The sequence below is a fragment of the Pungitius pungitius genome, chromosome 2, assembly GCF_949316345.1.
Source record: "Pungitius pungitius chromosome 2, fPunPun2.1, whole genome shotgun sequence".
In the NCBI taxonomy this organism is placed as follows: domain Eukaryota; kingdom Metazoa; phylum Chordata; class Actinopteri; order Perciformes; family Gasterosteidae; genus Pungitius; species Pungitius pungitius.
Genome location: NC_084901.1, coordinates 12,618,622 through 12,635,349, shown reverse-complemented (window position 1 = coordinate 12,635,349; position 16,728 = coordinate 12,618,622). Strand labels below are relative to the sequence as shown.

Here is a 16,728-nt window from a genome sequence, read left to right as displayed (position 1 = left end):
CAGCTCCTTCAGGAGAGGGGGGCTATGACTTTTCAGCAACTGTTTTTTATTTAGATTAATTAAAATCAACTTTTTTAACATGATTTCCAATGGAATTAATTTTCAAATCCTCTCAAAACATCTTCAACTTTTCCAATCTTTCAGCTAGAGACACCATTTAAACATTAAAATGCTGACACAAGTCTTTTAAAAAAAACCAGCTTGTTTATATGTATTCTACTTTTTTCATAATCACTAATTATGTTTCATTAGTTTTTCAGTCCTCTTCTGAGTTTTACATGTGTTTCAATGTACAGAGCTAGAGGGCAGCTTTGGAATCTAGAGTGAGAACAAAGTCAGAAACCGGTAAGAAAAAAAAAATGTATATACTTATGCCCTTACTGCCACAATATTCACTTTTCAGGCTTCATTTTTTTGATCAAAACGATGCCGTGTTTGTGCTGGTCGGACTCATATCGGTATGGAATAACAAAGTTATTTACTTTTGTCCTGAGGAGCCCGAGAGTGAGACAAAGTCTGTCTCAAGCCCAATAGGCTCCAATGCAAATCTGCCGACATATTAAAAAAAAACAGAAGGTACATATTTTAAAACACAGAGAGACATGTAAACTACACTGATGCGTTCGTTGAGTCTTGTGTCTCTCAAAATCACATTATTTTTTTAAGGTTGGCTCCAGGGGACATTTGTTTGAGGTGTGGATTCTGTGTAAATCACTGTCTGTGAGCAGCTGCTCCGTTGCCATGGAAACTCCACTTTGTCAGTTGGTCTCAGCTAGCTGAACAGCTGATTAGTGGCATCACGTGCAAAGCTATTCTTTCAACCAGGGTTCGTACGGTCATGAAAAACCTGGAAAAGTCATGGAAGAAAATAAAGTCACAAAAGTTTTGGAAACTTGTTAGGGTCCTCGCTACGACTAGTCGTAGAGGAACCGATTGTATTCCAAGGAATTATTGTTCTCACAAACCGCAGGCCCTGTGACACTGCACGTTGACTTGCTGGTTTGTCACAAACAAAGTAAGCGGATTTCAACAGGATTCACTAAGTTTAGCCGCTAGCAAGACGTCTCGTTAGCGATGTTAGCAAGCTGATTATAACACGCTTGGACATTGATGCTACTATTAAGTGCTCTTGCGTCGGCTTCTTTGAACGCCCGGGGGGGGTGAGCTCTACGTCCAACTCTAGTTGGCGGTTTCATCCCAGGCCCGGCTAACCCGCATGGTGACGTGTCCTTCGGCAAGACACTTAACCCCAGCATTGTTCCTCTAGCTGTGACTACAGTGTGTGAATGTTAGTTACTGATGGGCAGGTGCCAATTATGAATTATGTCCTGTAGTGTTAAAGCGCTTTGAGTGGTCAGAAGACTATTAAAGCGCTGTACAAGTCCATTTACCAAGTCCATTTAGTTTGAATGAAAAACATTCTCTCTCCCAAACCCCCCCCTGACCCAATTCCATTATTTCAAAATAAAAGCCTCAATGATTAGCTGTACTTAGGTAGGTAGGTACACCCCAATTGCTTTCAAATACGTCATTCGCTCGCATGGTTTTTCCTATCACAGCTATGCCGACGACACGAAACTTATTCTCTCCTTCCCCGACTCGGATCTCTGCATGTCTGACTGACATCTCAGTGGATGTCCGCTCATCACCTGAAGATCAACCCCGACAAGACCTGACTACTTTTCTTCCCTGGAAAAAAACTCTCCCACTCAGGACCTGACTGTTAACTTCGGCGACTCCATGTTAACGCCCACTCAGAATGCCAGGAACCTCGGCGTGAAACTTGACTCCCAACTCTCCCTGACTGCCAACATCACAGCGACGACACGATCCTGTAGATACACGCTCTACAACATCAGGAGAATACGACCCATTCTCAGTCAGAAGGCAGCACAGGTACTGATTCAGGCTCTTGTCATCTCCCGCCTTGACTACTGTAACTCTCTCCTGGCAGGTCACCCTGCTACTACCATTCGACCACTGCAGCTGCACCCACACCACACCACTTCTCCGTTCTCTTCACTGGTTACCAGTGGCTGCCCACATCCAGTTCAAAACATTGGTACTCACGTACCATGCTGTGAATGGATCGGGACCAGTCTACATCCAGGACATGGTGAAACCCTACATCCCAACCCACACACACTGCTCTGCATCTGCCAAGCTGCTTGTTCCTCCCTCACTGAGAGAAAAGCACTCAGCGAGATCGCGACTCTTTGCTGTCCTGCTCCCAGATGGTGGAATGAGCTCTCTGACGACATCAGGACTGCAGAGAGCCTCTACATCTTCCGTCGAAAACTCAAGACACACCTCTTTAGACTCTACCTTGACTAAAAACACTAGCAAACCGTAGCGCTTAAACTACAAGCAGTTGAAAGCCTGTAATACTGGGTGGATGATTGGTAATGCCCTACTGAATCATATTATGTATGCAGATGATCTGGTGATTTTTAGCCCAAGCAGTGCTGGTCTCCAGCAGTTACTCAATACATGTACTGTCTATGGTGTGGAACATGATATTAAATACAATGCCAGTAAGAGTGCTATTTTAATTTGTAGAACAAAAGAGGACAGAGTTTTAAAATTCCCTAATTTTAAATTGTCTGATAATTACCTTGTTGCCAGTGATAAGGTGAAATATCTTGGACATTTTATTACAGAACAGATGACTGATGATGATGATATTTATAGGCAATGTCGCAACATGTATGCACAAGCTAACATTCTCTTGCGCAAATTTGGTATGTGTACAGATGGAGTGAAGATGTCTCTGTTTAGAGCTTATTGTACACCACACTTGTGGTCCAATTATAAAAAGGCAAGTATACAGAGGCTCCAAGTAGCTTATAATGATGCCATGCGAATATTGCTTAAGAGGCCTAGATGGTGTAGTGCCAGTGAAATGTTTGTCACTGCGAGAGTTAACACTTTCAAAAGTGTACTAAGAAACCTTATGTATAAATTTATTGGCCGGGTTAACGCTTCTGAAAATGTCATCATCCTGGCCTTGTCAAATATAAAGTTTAGCACTACACGCTACCAGTCCCAGCTGTGGAGACATTGGTACAGCTGTTTGTTCATGCAGCCTTTGTAGGTCTATGTACTCAGCCTGTGACCCTGTTTGTATTTTATTATGTATTTACTGTTGTTTTTTTTATTTTATTTTGTACTATCTGGACCGCGAGTCTGTAATAAAGAGTTGATTGATTGTACTTATAATATAATGGCACTTTTCTATAACATGTTTGAAACTGCTTATTTGATGAAAATTGTACTTTCTTGTTACTTGTTCTTCTTCTGAGTTTGTATCTCTGTATGGAAATGCACTTATTGTAAGTCTCTTTGGATAAAAGCGTCAGCTAAATTACATGTAATGTAAAAATACTAGTACAACTAGCACTTACTTATTCTACTGGTAGTACAATTACAACTATAACTGGTACTAAACCTTATATTACTACAAAAAAGAAATTTAATTCTCAGCTATTTCTATTATTTCAGCAATGTTTAAATTCATTTCAGGTTTCATTATTTCTGTATTTTTTCAAATTCATATTAGCTTTTCCCATTTGTTTTTCTTGGAATTCTTTCAAGTTCATTTCAGCTTTTCTCATTTCTGTATTTTCAGCCATTTTTAATGTTTCAGTTGTTAGAATTATTCATTTCTGTATTTTAAGCTACTTTCTGAAATCAATTTCAGCTTTATGCATTCCAACACATTTTCAGCAGGAAATGCATTTTCTAGTTGATTTCATATTTCTTTAAAATGGATGAGAATATATGATTATACAACTCAAATTGTGACCTAACGTTAGGTACAATTTACACTGCCAGCATAATTCAGACACTCTCAAAGCAGTTTACAGATCGACATATATTCGTTAAGGGTTTATCAAGTTGATGAAGACATCTGAAGTTGCCTTGACATGAGTTGTTAAAAATTAAAGAAATCAAAGAGATCAAATACTCTGAGCCGCGGGCTTCGTTTTTCTTCATATCAGAGCAGGGGCTCCACATTAGAATTCACAGCTCCTGAGCCCTTCTCTCGAAAACCAGTACCACCATTAGTACATCGTGTTACTCCGAGGAAAGAAATATGTAACGGTAACATGAACTTAAGATGAATGTAGAAGTCTGTCTACGTGAAAGTAACAGTTGTTAGAAACTTACCTTCAGGTAACGTCTCCAACTTTGATTCTAGGCGCTCTTTTTTTTTTCTCGATTTGAGCTTCCTGCTTCCGGAAGGCGCTGCTGACGCGCACGCTGATTGGCTGGGCCGTGCCAAGTCACTGAAGGAAGCTCCTCCCTCTCGCTCAGCCGGAGTGACGCTTTTTTTTTCTTCATTTTATCATTTTTACATTCAGAGTTTTGGTCCTGATCTGGCATATGGGACGTGTCATCAACTCAGAGGGGCGCGTAATCATGATAAATGAGTACAATATATGTACATATATGCATATATATGCATATATATATATATATATATATATATATATATATATATATATATATATATATATATATATATTGTGGTTAGTGGAGGGCCGAAATGTCCATGCAATGTTCAGTTACTAATCTGGCATGGTGGTGGTGGATAGCACTATTGCATCACTGAAGGAAGGTCCTTGCTTTGGATCTGCCTGGTGGCCAGGGCCCTTCGGCGGGGAGTTTGCATGTTCTCCCTGTGCATGTGTGGGTTCTCTCCAGGAACTTAAGCTTCCTCCCACAGTCCAAAAACCCATAATTAGTAGTTCCTACATTGCCTGCAGCTGTGCAAATGGCATAGTTCTGTGTCTCTATCAGCCCTGTGGAGGAATTGAAACTCCATCTCTTGCCCAATGCCCGCTGGGATTCCCACGACCCTCCAAGGATAAATAGGGTTGCTGATCATTCAATCTTCTTTTACCGTTTTGTCTCAAACAGATGTGAAAAACAAAATAACAAAAACATATAACAAATAACAAAGTTAGCGAACTGCAGCCTCTAGGGCCATGAAACACTGGATTGATATGTTTTTACTTGAAGATACAACTGTACTGGCTGCAAGTTGTGAGTGAGGGTTGATCTGAAGAAAGCAATGATCAGCAGTTTGGTGCTCATTATGAGATAAAAGTGATGCCCTCCGTAATCAGGCCATGACGCAGGACTGAGGATTTCAAGTGAAAATAAAATAAATATAGGGTGCATCTTTCTGGGGCATATACAAGACTGTGGCTCATCATTGCCCGCACCTCCAAAAAGCAGCGAGAACACTGACATCTAGTGCATATAGAGACAAAGTCCTGCCGCAAGAGACAAGACACAAGTCTGCGGGCGTGATACAAATGTTGTGTATAACTTGCTATCTAAGTTTATTATAGATTAGGCAGGTCAATGGCAGGTAAATTGAGGTCCACATTCTTTGATTGCAACATTAAAGTGATGAAGACATACATTCAGTATAATTGTATACACACACACACACACACACACACATATATATATATATATATATATATAAATAGAATTCTCACGGGGCATTGTCTGCATATATTTATACACCTATTTTGAGGCTCATATTTCAGGATTTGTAAAATGCAATATGAGCTGCATTCTTCATCCTTCAGGGGGACTACGATCACTGGGTGATTACATTTTTTATTTGATTTGATTTCACTTTTCAATTAATTAGATATGCCTTTCACATGGAAATCTATTCCTCTTTTGCTATTTTACTGAGGTGATTTTCCACTTGTGGATTTTCTGAGTGAAAGTGAAAAAGAAGTAGTGATGGCCACCTCCCAGCAGCCGTTTTCATGACGTCCAAGTTCTGCAGGTAACGTGGCAGTGGTGAAGGGTATTCTGCAAATTGTTAAACATATAAGATTAATTTGTAATGAGAATTATGGAAATGCATCATGTTGGTTGGTGAGACCACTCTTTCTTGTTTTCTATTGTATTATTTTTCCAGTACATTTTCCAGTGGTATTATAATAATTGGCCCCATAACAGACCGGTGCAAACTAGGCCTCTTTGCCTTAAGGCTATGGAGAAATGAACAGTACAGGAGACCACAGTCAATGGGTCCATTTTTTTACCTGAGGATTGAAAGAAAAAAAGTAAAAGCGTGGAGAAAAAGTGGAGAAGCTCTCCCAAGGTTCCGGTCCCCTTCGGTGTTTTATTCATACCTGCTATTGCCAGAGGACTCATAATTGACCTATGCACTTCAACAAAAAAAAAGAAAAAAAGAAACTTCACAAGATGAAAGAATTTGATGGTTTTGTAATTCAACTTTTCTCCCCAATCCAATTGTATTGAATTGCAACTCATGCATTATTCAACACATAGAAGACAGGACAAGCTCTGCTGGAAGATGTTTTATGAACTAAGGTTGCAAGACCAGATATCAAATGAGTTGGCTCAAAGAAGAATTATTAAATATAAAGAAAACCAACACCAACAAAAATAAAGGTCACATCAAAATGAATAGGAGCATTATTGGACAGAAATCTCTTGAGTGAATACAGGTGGAAATATTATTGTCAAATAAAACTTTTTTTAACAGAATGCTGGCACTTGAAGTGAAAGTGTTTATTGATGTTGAATCCCATTATCTACCTCTGTTAAAGGGGGCCAAATGCTTCATTTATGTTTTAATGCTTCAGCGCTGGCTCTTCACTTCAGAGCTGGGATTAACAATGTTTTTGTCAGATGGCAATCACGGCGTCAAGTGTTGACACTTGAGTCATGCTTCTGGCAGACAAGTACATAAGTGTAACAGTGAAACTTAAGGGGAGAAGCCCTGAGAGAAAAGGGTGAGAGATGTCACTAGATATTGCTGCAAAACATCCCTGGTTGATTTCTTTCTTTTGTAAAATCATTTTTTATAATTATTTTTCTATAATGTTATGTTTCAAAATGCAAATGGGGCCACCTATTATTAGGTACATTTTCAAAATAAAAATCCATTGATGGTATTATACAATGTTTATTAAATTAAGCTATAAATGACATATCAACTAACCACTCTTTTAAAACCTTCAGAATATACATCGAATTAAAAAAAATTCTATAACACAAGATAAAAAATCACAACTAGGCCTCAAAGAGCTTTAAAATCTATACACATGGAACATAAAAGAGTGTTACTGGAGATTTCTCCTTCAAAGTCTATGAAAAAACAATTAGAGAAAACTTTATGAAATTCATGCTTTTAATAAATTATAATAACTTAGATAGTTTTAGAGTTGTTCAAATGTAATTAGAAGCAATTAATAGTGTCTTTGGAACCTTACATTCACATCTGTTGTGCTTTGTAGAATGGTGATCTCATTAAAGTGAAATAATCATTTGGCCTTTGGAAAAAAATATAATCACATAGAAACCAACAGCTGCACAAAACTAAGGGACACTCAAATAGTGGAGTACCATCAAAACAGTTTTATGTTTGCAAAACCCATTTTTATGGATAGTGATTAACTATCATGCTAATTAATGAAAGTAATGGATGGCAGAGTTTTTGATGTATCTATAAAGGTCAGCTGCTAATTGACGGTCAGGGCAACAAAATTCGCTCAAAAACTGTGGCTCAAGCATCAACTGCAAAATGTGAGTGTATTGAATTGTTGGACAGACAAGGTCTGGGGGCTGGAGAATAGGGTAAGGCTACAGAATATTACAGCACAGTCTCCAAGGCCCTGTTTGAACTCTGCTCTTATAAATGAGCATAAAAAGCCAGATGGGGCGCAGGGTGAGCACATACCCACGATATGTAGAAAGTGAATGTGGTCACCATGACGCCACCCAATGGTTTGTAGTCTACAGCAGGGGTCGGGTTGGTGGGGGGAAACCGCCTTGTGCAGCGAGTAGTGGGCAATTGTAAAAGGTGAAAAAAACGCTTGGGAAATATATCAAGAAAGACGAGCGCATTTAATTAGTTTTTCCTTTTTCAGAAAAAAAAATCTGGTGTGGCCCGGTACCAAATGGCATGTTGGTTGGTCTACAGGATGTATTATTGTATGTATTATTGAGTTCTAGTATTTTGGACTTTGCTACCTTGGATGAACCCGGGGACATTTTTGCATAATCTGCCTTTTGCTTACAATTTATGTAAGTACAGTATGTATTAGTATGTACAAAAACGGCCTGGTAAAGCGTGTCTCTGCCTCTTAAAAGCAGGTCTAAACCAGAATGCGGGTTTCCTCACATATGCCTCCTGGTGAAATTGCAGCAGTAATCCGAGCCAGACGGTGACATAGGCCAAGGAGACGAGTTGAAAGGATTTTTGCCACAAGGATCACACTTTTCCGTTGAGTGAATACAAATCATTACAGATTACACAGCCATGCAAAATTAGTTACTGGAAGAAATCAAAGATTACATTGAGTTTCCCACTCAGTGTTCACATTGCATTCCAGCAGTTGTTAAACGTCTTGCTACATAACAATTATTGGCATCAGGATCATTTCAAACAGTCATAGCATCAGCAGTGGGAATATCGCAGTCTGCACTCAGTGCCACATCACAGTGAAGTTGTTGGGTTCGTTTTATTCTGTTGGGCCTTTTTGTCTTGTCATTTCCTTGTCATTTTATTTTGAAATAGTAACTCTCCACTCGTTCCAGGTTACTTACCCTTCCTCAGGTGTCACCTGTCTGGCTGGCCCTTTCTCAATACCTGGGACGGCGAGAACAGACTTGCGTTCCCGCGAGAATAGACTCGGGAGTCCTGACTCGCAGGTTCGGGAGAACAGACATTTCCGCAATTCCGGAAACAGCAGCTGACTTGATGACGCCACCACGTCAGCTGGTCTTGCTAATACGTTTTAATTTAGTTTTTGACTGCATTTTACTATTACCAAGCTTCTGTTTCATTTTCCTTTAAAATTAGAAATGGTATATATAATATTGAGCACCATATATATATAATCAGTCATAAAATAAATAGCTTTATCATTTTAGGAGGAGGAGGTTGGATACAGTAACATACAGACAAGAGGCTGAAGTTACATTTAAACATGAAATTATCTAAACTCTGTCCTCAAACACGTTACCGGTGAACAACATCAGTCTCTGACAGATTATTAAAACGTATTAAGACTCGTTATAGTACAGTTAAATCTCATGTATAACCGCTACGGAGACGTGAAAACCAGCGAATAGGCCTCATCCAGAGAAAAGGTGCAGCATGTACTCAAACTACTTTAAATACTTGAAAGGGGGCGGTGGGGAGAAAAGTTATAAAGTGGGAAGGGTGGGGCGCACTCCAAAAACTTACTCTCTGGAAGAAAATCAAAAGAGCAGCTGAAAGAAAACAGTCCTGAAGTAAGGAGAGAAAAGGGGGAAAGCCTTGCAGGTCCATCATATGGAGAATGAACATTGTGCCTGTGTGTGTGTGTGTGTGTGTGTGTGAAGGAAACAGGAGAAAATCTGCAGGGAGTTGGCCGCTCTCCAGTGGGGGTTGCTTTGTTGTCTTTGTATAGGGTGCAGATCAAGAGACTCACAGGAGGGAGTGGTGGGATTCATTGGGTGTATGTTCCTTGTGTGTGTGTGTGTGTCTGTGTGTAGTTTAGAGGAAGTTCTCACTGCCAAGTTATCTGTGACTTGAACCCCCACCACACCTATGCTCAATTTGTCGTCCCACGTTTTTAAGGCAGCCTCAAAGAGACAGGATGCACAACAACTGCTTCCTGATGTGTGCTTCCCTCAGAAAGGGTTTGCCTGTTGGGAACTCCCCAACGTGCATGTGCCGATGGGGACACCAGTCGCTGAGAGAGTGGCACCACTCGCCGTACTGGCTTTTTGAAAGTAGAAGCTGCATTAGAATTTGTGTATGTGTGTGTGCATCTCATTTTGACACCCTCCATAGCTTGAGTTCCTATTAGCTACTGAATCCAACAGCTTGCACTTACTACTTATACTGCTACATGGAATTAAATCAATTAGCTCAGGAAAATAGGAGTCTACAGGGAGATAAATATCAGTGTGTTATCTACAAAGGGCCAATGTAAACAAAAGTCTGTGTGAGCATCTTGGCAACAGAAGTGGCGAGTTAGCCAAATATTCTCACGGCTGGTCTGGAAGCCATCAACGGGCCAGAACCTGTTTTAGTGCTGGTTGGCGATAAACTCAGTGGCCAGGTCTGAGCCGAATAGGGCCATGTCTGTAACAGCCACATCTGGGCCAGATATGGCATGAATGAAATGGGCCAAACCTGGCTCACATCTGGCCGCATTGAGCCGGAACACAGCCGAGCTGAGTCCGCTGGCTACCTGGGTGAGCTAGGAAAGCCAGATTATCTAATTTGGTGTTTTGGCTAACGCATCAAAACATTACACGTTACTCACAAGCACGGCACAGACGCACGGTCAGTGGTCAACAAGAAATTTCCTCTCTCCCTCCCGTGCGCACACGCACACACAACTTTTGCTGCAGCAAGGCTGGCGTAGACCTCCCTCTTTCTATTAAGTCCCTTTTGGAATAAAAATTCTTGGGGTTCTGTATAACTTAGTAAGTCTACTGGGATTTTTATGCTTGTAATTTTTCCCTGAAGTAAAGGGAAAGTAGGGTGCTGGGTTTAGATATACAGTATCTGGCCATTAAATGTAGTCAGTCTCTGATGTAGACTAACCCCTTACTAATAAAATCATTTGATATCTGATGCCAACAGGTAACCTGGTGCCTGGAATTCGGATGGCAAGGGGTACTGATTAAGTTGGAAGGAAGAGAGTGTTGGATGAAGATCAGATGAGATCTCAAAATCTCCACAAGAGCTAAATGGACCGTGTAATGAGGTTGTTTTCTCAACTGCCCTTTCTTAGTTCCACCGCCAGGACGCAGACTGTCCAACCATAACTTTGCGTTTACCAACGGAGAATAAAGACCAACTCTGCTTTACAGGAGCAGTGCTCATTGAAAAACGGCCCTCAGCTTTTTTACTGTTGTATGCAATTTTGTCAATAGAATATTGGAGAATATTTTCCCAGTTAATCTGCTCTCCTAAAAATGTGTTATGCGAAGAATTGCTGGAGTTTGTCTATTACTTTGCACAACAGAGTGTCGTCAGAAGTCGTAGGCTGAGAGAGAAACGAATTGTCACAAATGCACAAAGTGAGGAAGTGTCAGATAGCTTTTCCCAGCAGACCACTGTTTGATGAGAAGTCATCGGAGATTTGTTTGTCATCTAACTTCCTAACTTAAGTAATGGCACTTAACCTTATTTTAACTAAGTAGTCACATCAACCAAGTTATTTCCTGGGATAACAACATTTTAAATAAATAAATACTTGACAAACAAAAATTGGCTTGTGTTGCTGGAATTGTGTTTCTCAATGGCAAGGTGGTTAACTTTCAAATTGTGATCCTTAACTTTGAGTGTTATAGTTTTATTCTGTTTCAGTTGCTGAATCCGTTTGGCGTCCTGGATTCGTACATAAAACTCATATTGCATTTGTCTTCTTCTCTCTTTTTTAAAGAAATCCGGGCTAAGTGATAAAGCGCCGCTTGACTTAGTGTGACCTGCTCATCGCTGCTTAATCGGTTGTCGTTTGCCGAGTCGCGCTGAGAAGGAGGCGCTAAGTCGATCCAGGAGCACATATCTGGGATAAGTCCACGGCTTTCTTAAGTAAACCACGGTGTCGATCACAGATTTACTGATGCAGAAATGGAGAATCTGCCGCGTGCAGCATATTTCTCACCCGCTGACCAGCAACTTATAATGAAATGTATGAGGAAGTGAAGCATATCATACGGAAAAAAAGGGAATACGGCAGCTGTAACTAAACAAAGAGGAAAAGCAGACAATCGCGGACCGACGGAATGCGGAAGGATTTAAAAATATCTCCTTACTAGGACTCTGTTCTAATTGTTTTAATGTGATTGTTTCAAAACTGAGCAGAGGGAATTAAACCTCCTCTGGAAATGTATCCAAAAGATTATTTACAGTTTCGGCATATTGTGAAAACGGTCCGTGAGGTAAAAGTTTCGGACCACCGAACTAAACATCTGCAAAAGTAGAGTTTTAAAACAAACTGGCGATTGCAATAGTGACAAGTGATGCATGTTACTAAAAATAAATCAGAACGCATTCAGAAAACAACGGAATAACCCGTTTGGTTCAGGTCAAAGCGGCAGCTGATTTAACACATGAGGCTGCAGGATTAATCTTAGCCTGGCTCTTAGCCTGGTCTGGAGCAGGCTAGCTTCAAAGAATAAATTGCCATGGTTACTTGGCCGGGTTTAATTCAACCTGCTTTCGTGCAACCAAGTCGGAGCTAAATTCCTCCAGAATAACCTGGATAGCCCGACTTAATCCCTTATCCGGGTTTCGTGCAATACCCCCCAGGGTTAGACAGGAATGCTCACAAAAAGTTGCCCTGTTATAAGACGAGCAACTCTGTTCAGAGATAAAAAGCCTCCAGAAGACATTTCTGTCATTATCTACCTTATCTCCATGTTGTCTCAACACTGTATTCACTAACAAAGAGATTGAAAAAGAAGTGGATCCAGTAAATGCTTCACCGCTTGCTTTAGTGGCCTTTTCTTGCCAATCACTACTCTTGCGTTGACTGAAATGACATACCTGCTAACCTAACTGCCCTCCATTCAGGCGGTAATGAATTGCCTCCTGATTTCTAGCTACATAAATGGTTCTTAAATATAGATCAGGTGTTAGTCTGATGATGTTTTAATTGTAACTTGCAAAATGTATTAGCGTTGACCTAGAGGCTTTTTTGTGGCAGCTTCCATTCAATATGTATGTGCGTCCCGACAACTTGGGTTTAGAAAGGTTAATTAACCTCTGGTGGTAGACCTTTCCTTTGCACTCAACTTGCTCTATGTCCTGATAGTGCCATTAACCCACGTGCTAGCCTTTTAACCTCCTCTTTGATTACCCACATAAAACCCATTAAGTTTTCCGATTGTATGTAAAAAAAATAAAAATCAATCTCTACATTTTCTTTACAACTTTCCAGCGTTCTTGATATTCCACATGCATTAGCATTCTATAAGCATATCTGGTCAGAACGACATGAAATCATTTAGTGTATTTTGATTTTTTTATAAATAATATATAATTGAAACATAATTAACAGATTGAAGACTACATTTCAATGCTGGTTTGAAAAGGTGCTGACAAGAATAGACTTCTCCTCTGTGTTGAGGCTGTGCTAGTGCCTAGAGAGAAGACCTTGTTGTTTTTGGACTACAGGGACTTTTATGCCTATCACACCTCTTATCCCACACCTCCTGGTGTGAATGTCTTGTGGGACTGAGAGATCACATCAGATGGTGCGTCCAGCCGACCTCACTACCCTCTGTCTGGTAACGAGTTTTAGGGATTTAAGCAAAAGAGCACACGTAGCTGTGGAAATTATAATACGTGTGATAATTGTTAGTGTTAGAATTGTAGTTTGTGTGTAATTAGATATTTGTTACTACATTTGTACGTTCGATTAATAACTGCAATATTAATGAAACACAATCATTTAAGTTATTTCATTTATGTACACATAGTATCCTGTCCTGCCACAATGTAATGTTAAAACCAAGGTGAAGGAGGCATATTCCTAGGTTGATTTCTCCCGATTTTTTCTCCAAAGAGGCCTTTGGCCTTTTTTCTTGTTAAGCTGGTTATGAGGAAAAAGATGTAGGACTGCCCTGCAAAGCAAATATTTAGATTTTGGATCATATAAACTGAGTTAAACATAATGGTTAAAATGTGATGAAGTTTGATGATTTAAAATTATATTACATTACATGTCACTTAGTTGACGCTTTTATCCAAAGCGACTTACAATAAATGCATTTCAACTATAGGACTACAAACCTAGAAGAGCAAGAAACAAGAAAGTGCAATTTTATCAAATAAGCCGATTTACAACTTGTTTTAGATGAGAGCCATTATAAGTACAATTTAAGTGCTACAATTTGTCAGTTTTAGTCGAGGTACTGTTACGGCACGGCTGGTGCAAGTAGAGGCAGGGAGGACTCCGACGCAGAGTTTCCGGTTTCCAAAAGGTGCTCTTTAATAACTCCCACGAATAAGGCCATGCACCACGTGAAACAGGCAACATGCACAATGACACGACAAGGGACCAGGCACACAGGGCTTAAATACACAATGGTGCAGGTGATTGGACACAGGTGGAAACATTTAGGCAATCACAGGACAAGGCAGGAAGTGAAGTTCCCCCAGGGACACAATAAACTACAAAATAAAACAAGACATGATCCCAAACCTGTGACAGAACCCCCCCCCGTCAAGGACCGAATTCCAGACGATCCTAAGGGGAGAGGAGAAACAAGACCGAAGCAGACAAGGGGCGGGAGGGTATGGACCCAACGTGGTCCACCTGGGAAACTCGGACGGGCGGTCCGGCGGCCATGCGTCGGGTTCTCTGGGGGTCGCCCGGGTCGATGGCCAGGCGAGGGGTTCTCCGGGGGGCGGTCTAGGACTAGGACTTTCACAACAGGGACATGTTGTGCTCTTAAACGCACAGGAAACAACTCCTGTGTACTTACTTATAACTTTTCTATCAGGAATCAGAAATTAGGAATCGTTTATTGCAATAATATGTCAGACATACATGGAATTTGACTTGGCGGTTGGTGGATGACATCTTTGTCTTAAAATATTCTGTAGCTAACTAATGTACAAACAGTAATATGTGACACTGATAAAAAAATGAATGAAAAATGATAATTGTTAGAGTAGTGGCTTTATTCATAAATAGGATATCTCATACCCCTACCTTTATATGTTAAGCCCTTCTACTCACCAGTCCAATAAATCGCTTGTCATGCAGATCGTACCAACTGAAGCAGAAGGCGGCCCAGAAACATCAGGAAGTTATAGGTATGATGCTTTCCTCTCTAAATTTGAAGATCGATTGATTGAGTCATTTGGAGACATGAAAAATGTAAATGTTTCTTAATTTTTCAGCAAATACACAGAACTGTATGCACCCATTATAGCAGAGGATTCAGAGGACTCCGGAGACAGTGATGCTGTCACTCATGATATTTCAGAGGATCCAGAGTAAGAAATCAAGCCAGTCCCGTCAGAGGATTCAAAAGAGGAACGTTCTCCGAAAAAAAGGACCTCCTAGTGAAGTTTTCTGATGATGCAGTTTTATTTGAGGAAGGTATTGATACAGTTGGCCCAAAAAGAGAATTCCTCTCACTCCTAATGAAAAGCCTGAACAAACGACCCATATTTGATGGACCTGCAGAGAGCTGCTACCTTGTCTACAACTCAACAGGTACTGTTTCGTGTGAAGTGTTTTAAAGGAATTCAACCATGCAATTCTTGTTTAACATAAAAACTGATTTAACATGATTACTATGTATTTTGATAAGCAGCAATCAGAGAGGATGAATATAGTTTGGCTGGAAAGATGATTGCTGTATCCATAGTACATGGAGGACCAGGTCCAAATTTCCTCTCCAAGGATCTGGTATGCCTTATCTCAGGGCAGTCCGGTTTCAACACATCCATAGAAGACATTACAGATGAAGAAATAGGGAAAGTGTTACGAAAGGTATGAGGGTGTAAAATTCTAGCAAAGGTTGTTGGTTAGTAAAGAGTGTAGTTTTTTCCACTTAGTTCATCATATTTATTTTAGATACACAATGCATCCTCATTGGAGACTCTTCAAGACCTAATATTACAGAACAGCACCATGTTGCAGACAGCAGGGTGCTTCAAACATGTAAGGACAGTGGAGGAAAATCAGTCGATTGTAAAGGACTACCTCAGGTGGTACATCATTGACAGAAACCACAGTGCCATCAAAAGGTATGTTTTTGTTGGTTACGGTTTAAAAAAAAATATATACTGTTTGTGGTAAAATATGGTGTTGCTGTCTTGCTACTCCAATTTTCTGAAACCCTTTGTTGTATTTCAGATTCAAGGATGGGCTTTCCAGCTTGCAGGTGTTAACAGTGCTGCAGCAGCATCCTGAAGTCCTGACACCTGTTCTCTGCCTGTTAGATAAAAGATTATCTGCTACGGACATTGAGAATATCTTCCGACCAGAGCTAAGTCTGCGTGGAAGTAACAAGAGGGTACAGGGGGAAAAAACACTTTCTGGGCAGACTACCTTCTAGATTGTGAAGGTTGGTGGATTGTATCTACATAAATGATAATGAACAGTTTCAGGGTTGTTGTGGATGTTGTTGATTCTAATTGCTTTCTTCTTTTAGAAAGTCAAAGTGAAGGAACCCTGGAGGAGGTCTTTATGTTTGCCACAGGTGTGCCATGCATACCTTCTGCTGGTATGGAACCTCAGCCACGCCTTCACTTCCTGGCCAGTTTAACACATTACTATGGCAAATACATGTGCCAATACTTTAATGTTGCCTCTACTGGACAATTACAGCACATCCAAGGAAAAAATGATCTTCGGGATTAAGAATTCCCCTGGCGTTGGATGTATTTAGATTGTTGTTGTTGTTGCTATTGTTTGGGCCAGTTTTGCAAATGTTTATGTTTGTGTGTTTTCATGTTTATGTGTGGTTACAGTGTAGTTGTTTATAGACTGTATATAACCATTTATTTGAATAAAAATAACATTTTGTGAATCAACTAATGCCATTTATTCCCAGATACTTTGTCACAACCCGGCTCAGAGAGTGACAAAGAGGGAGTTTTTTATTACTCTTTTTAGTCAACCTTAGCACAACTGTACATTAAATATGAGCCAAGTTCTTCAGGGAGATGTAGTTCTCTACAGCAGATTCCCAATGTAG

General features: G+C 40.3%; 1 protein-coding gene and 1 pseudogene across 1 annotated transcript in view; one reads left to right on the top strand and one right to left on the bottom strand.

The window, feature by feature from the left end:
- The window catches only part of arhgef39 (Rho guanine nucleotide exchange factor (GEF) 39), a 43,311-nt gene extending 39,055 nt beyond the window's left edge, over positions 1-4,256 (bottom strand). The window contains exon 1 of the mRNA XM_037462507.2: positions 4,171-4,256. The gene's annotated coding sequence lies outside the window, so the exon portion shown is untranslated. The remainder of the gene's footprint in view (positions 1-4,170) is intronic.
- A 10,054-nt stretch (positions 4,257-14,310) lies between these two features.
- LOC134107121 (G2/M phase-specific E3 ubiquitin-protein ligase-like) lies at positions 14,311-16,506 on the top strand (annotated as a pseudogene).
- The last annotated feature ends 222 nt before the right edge of the window (positions 16,507-16,728 follow it).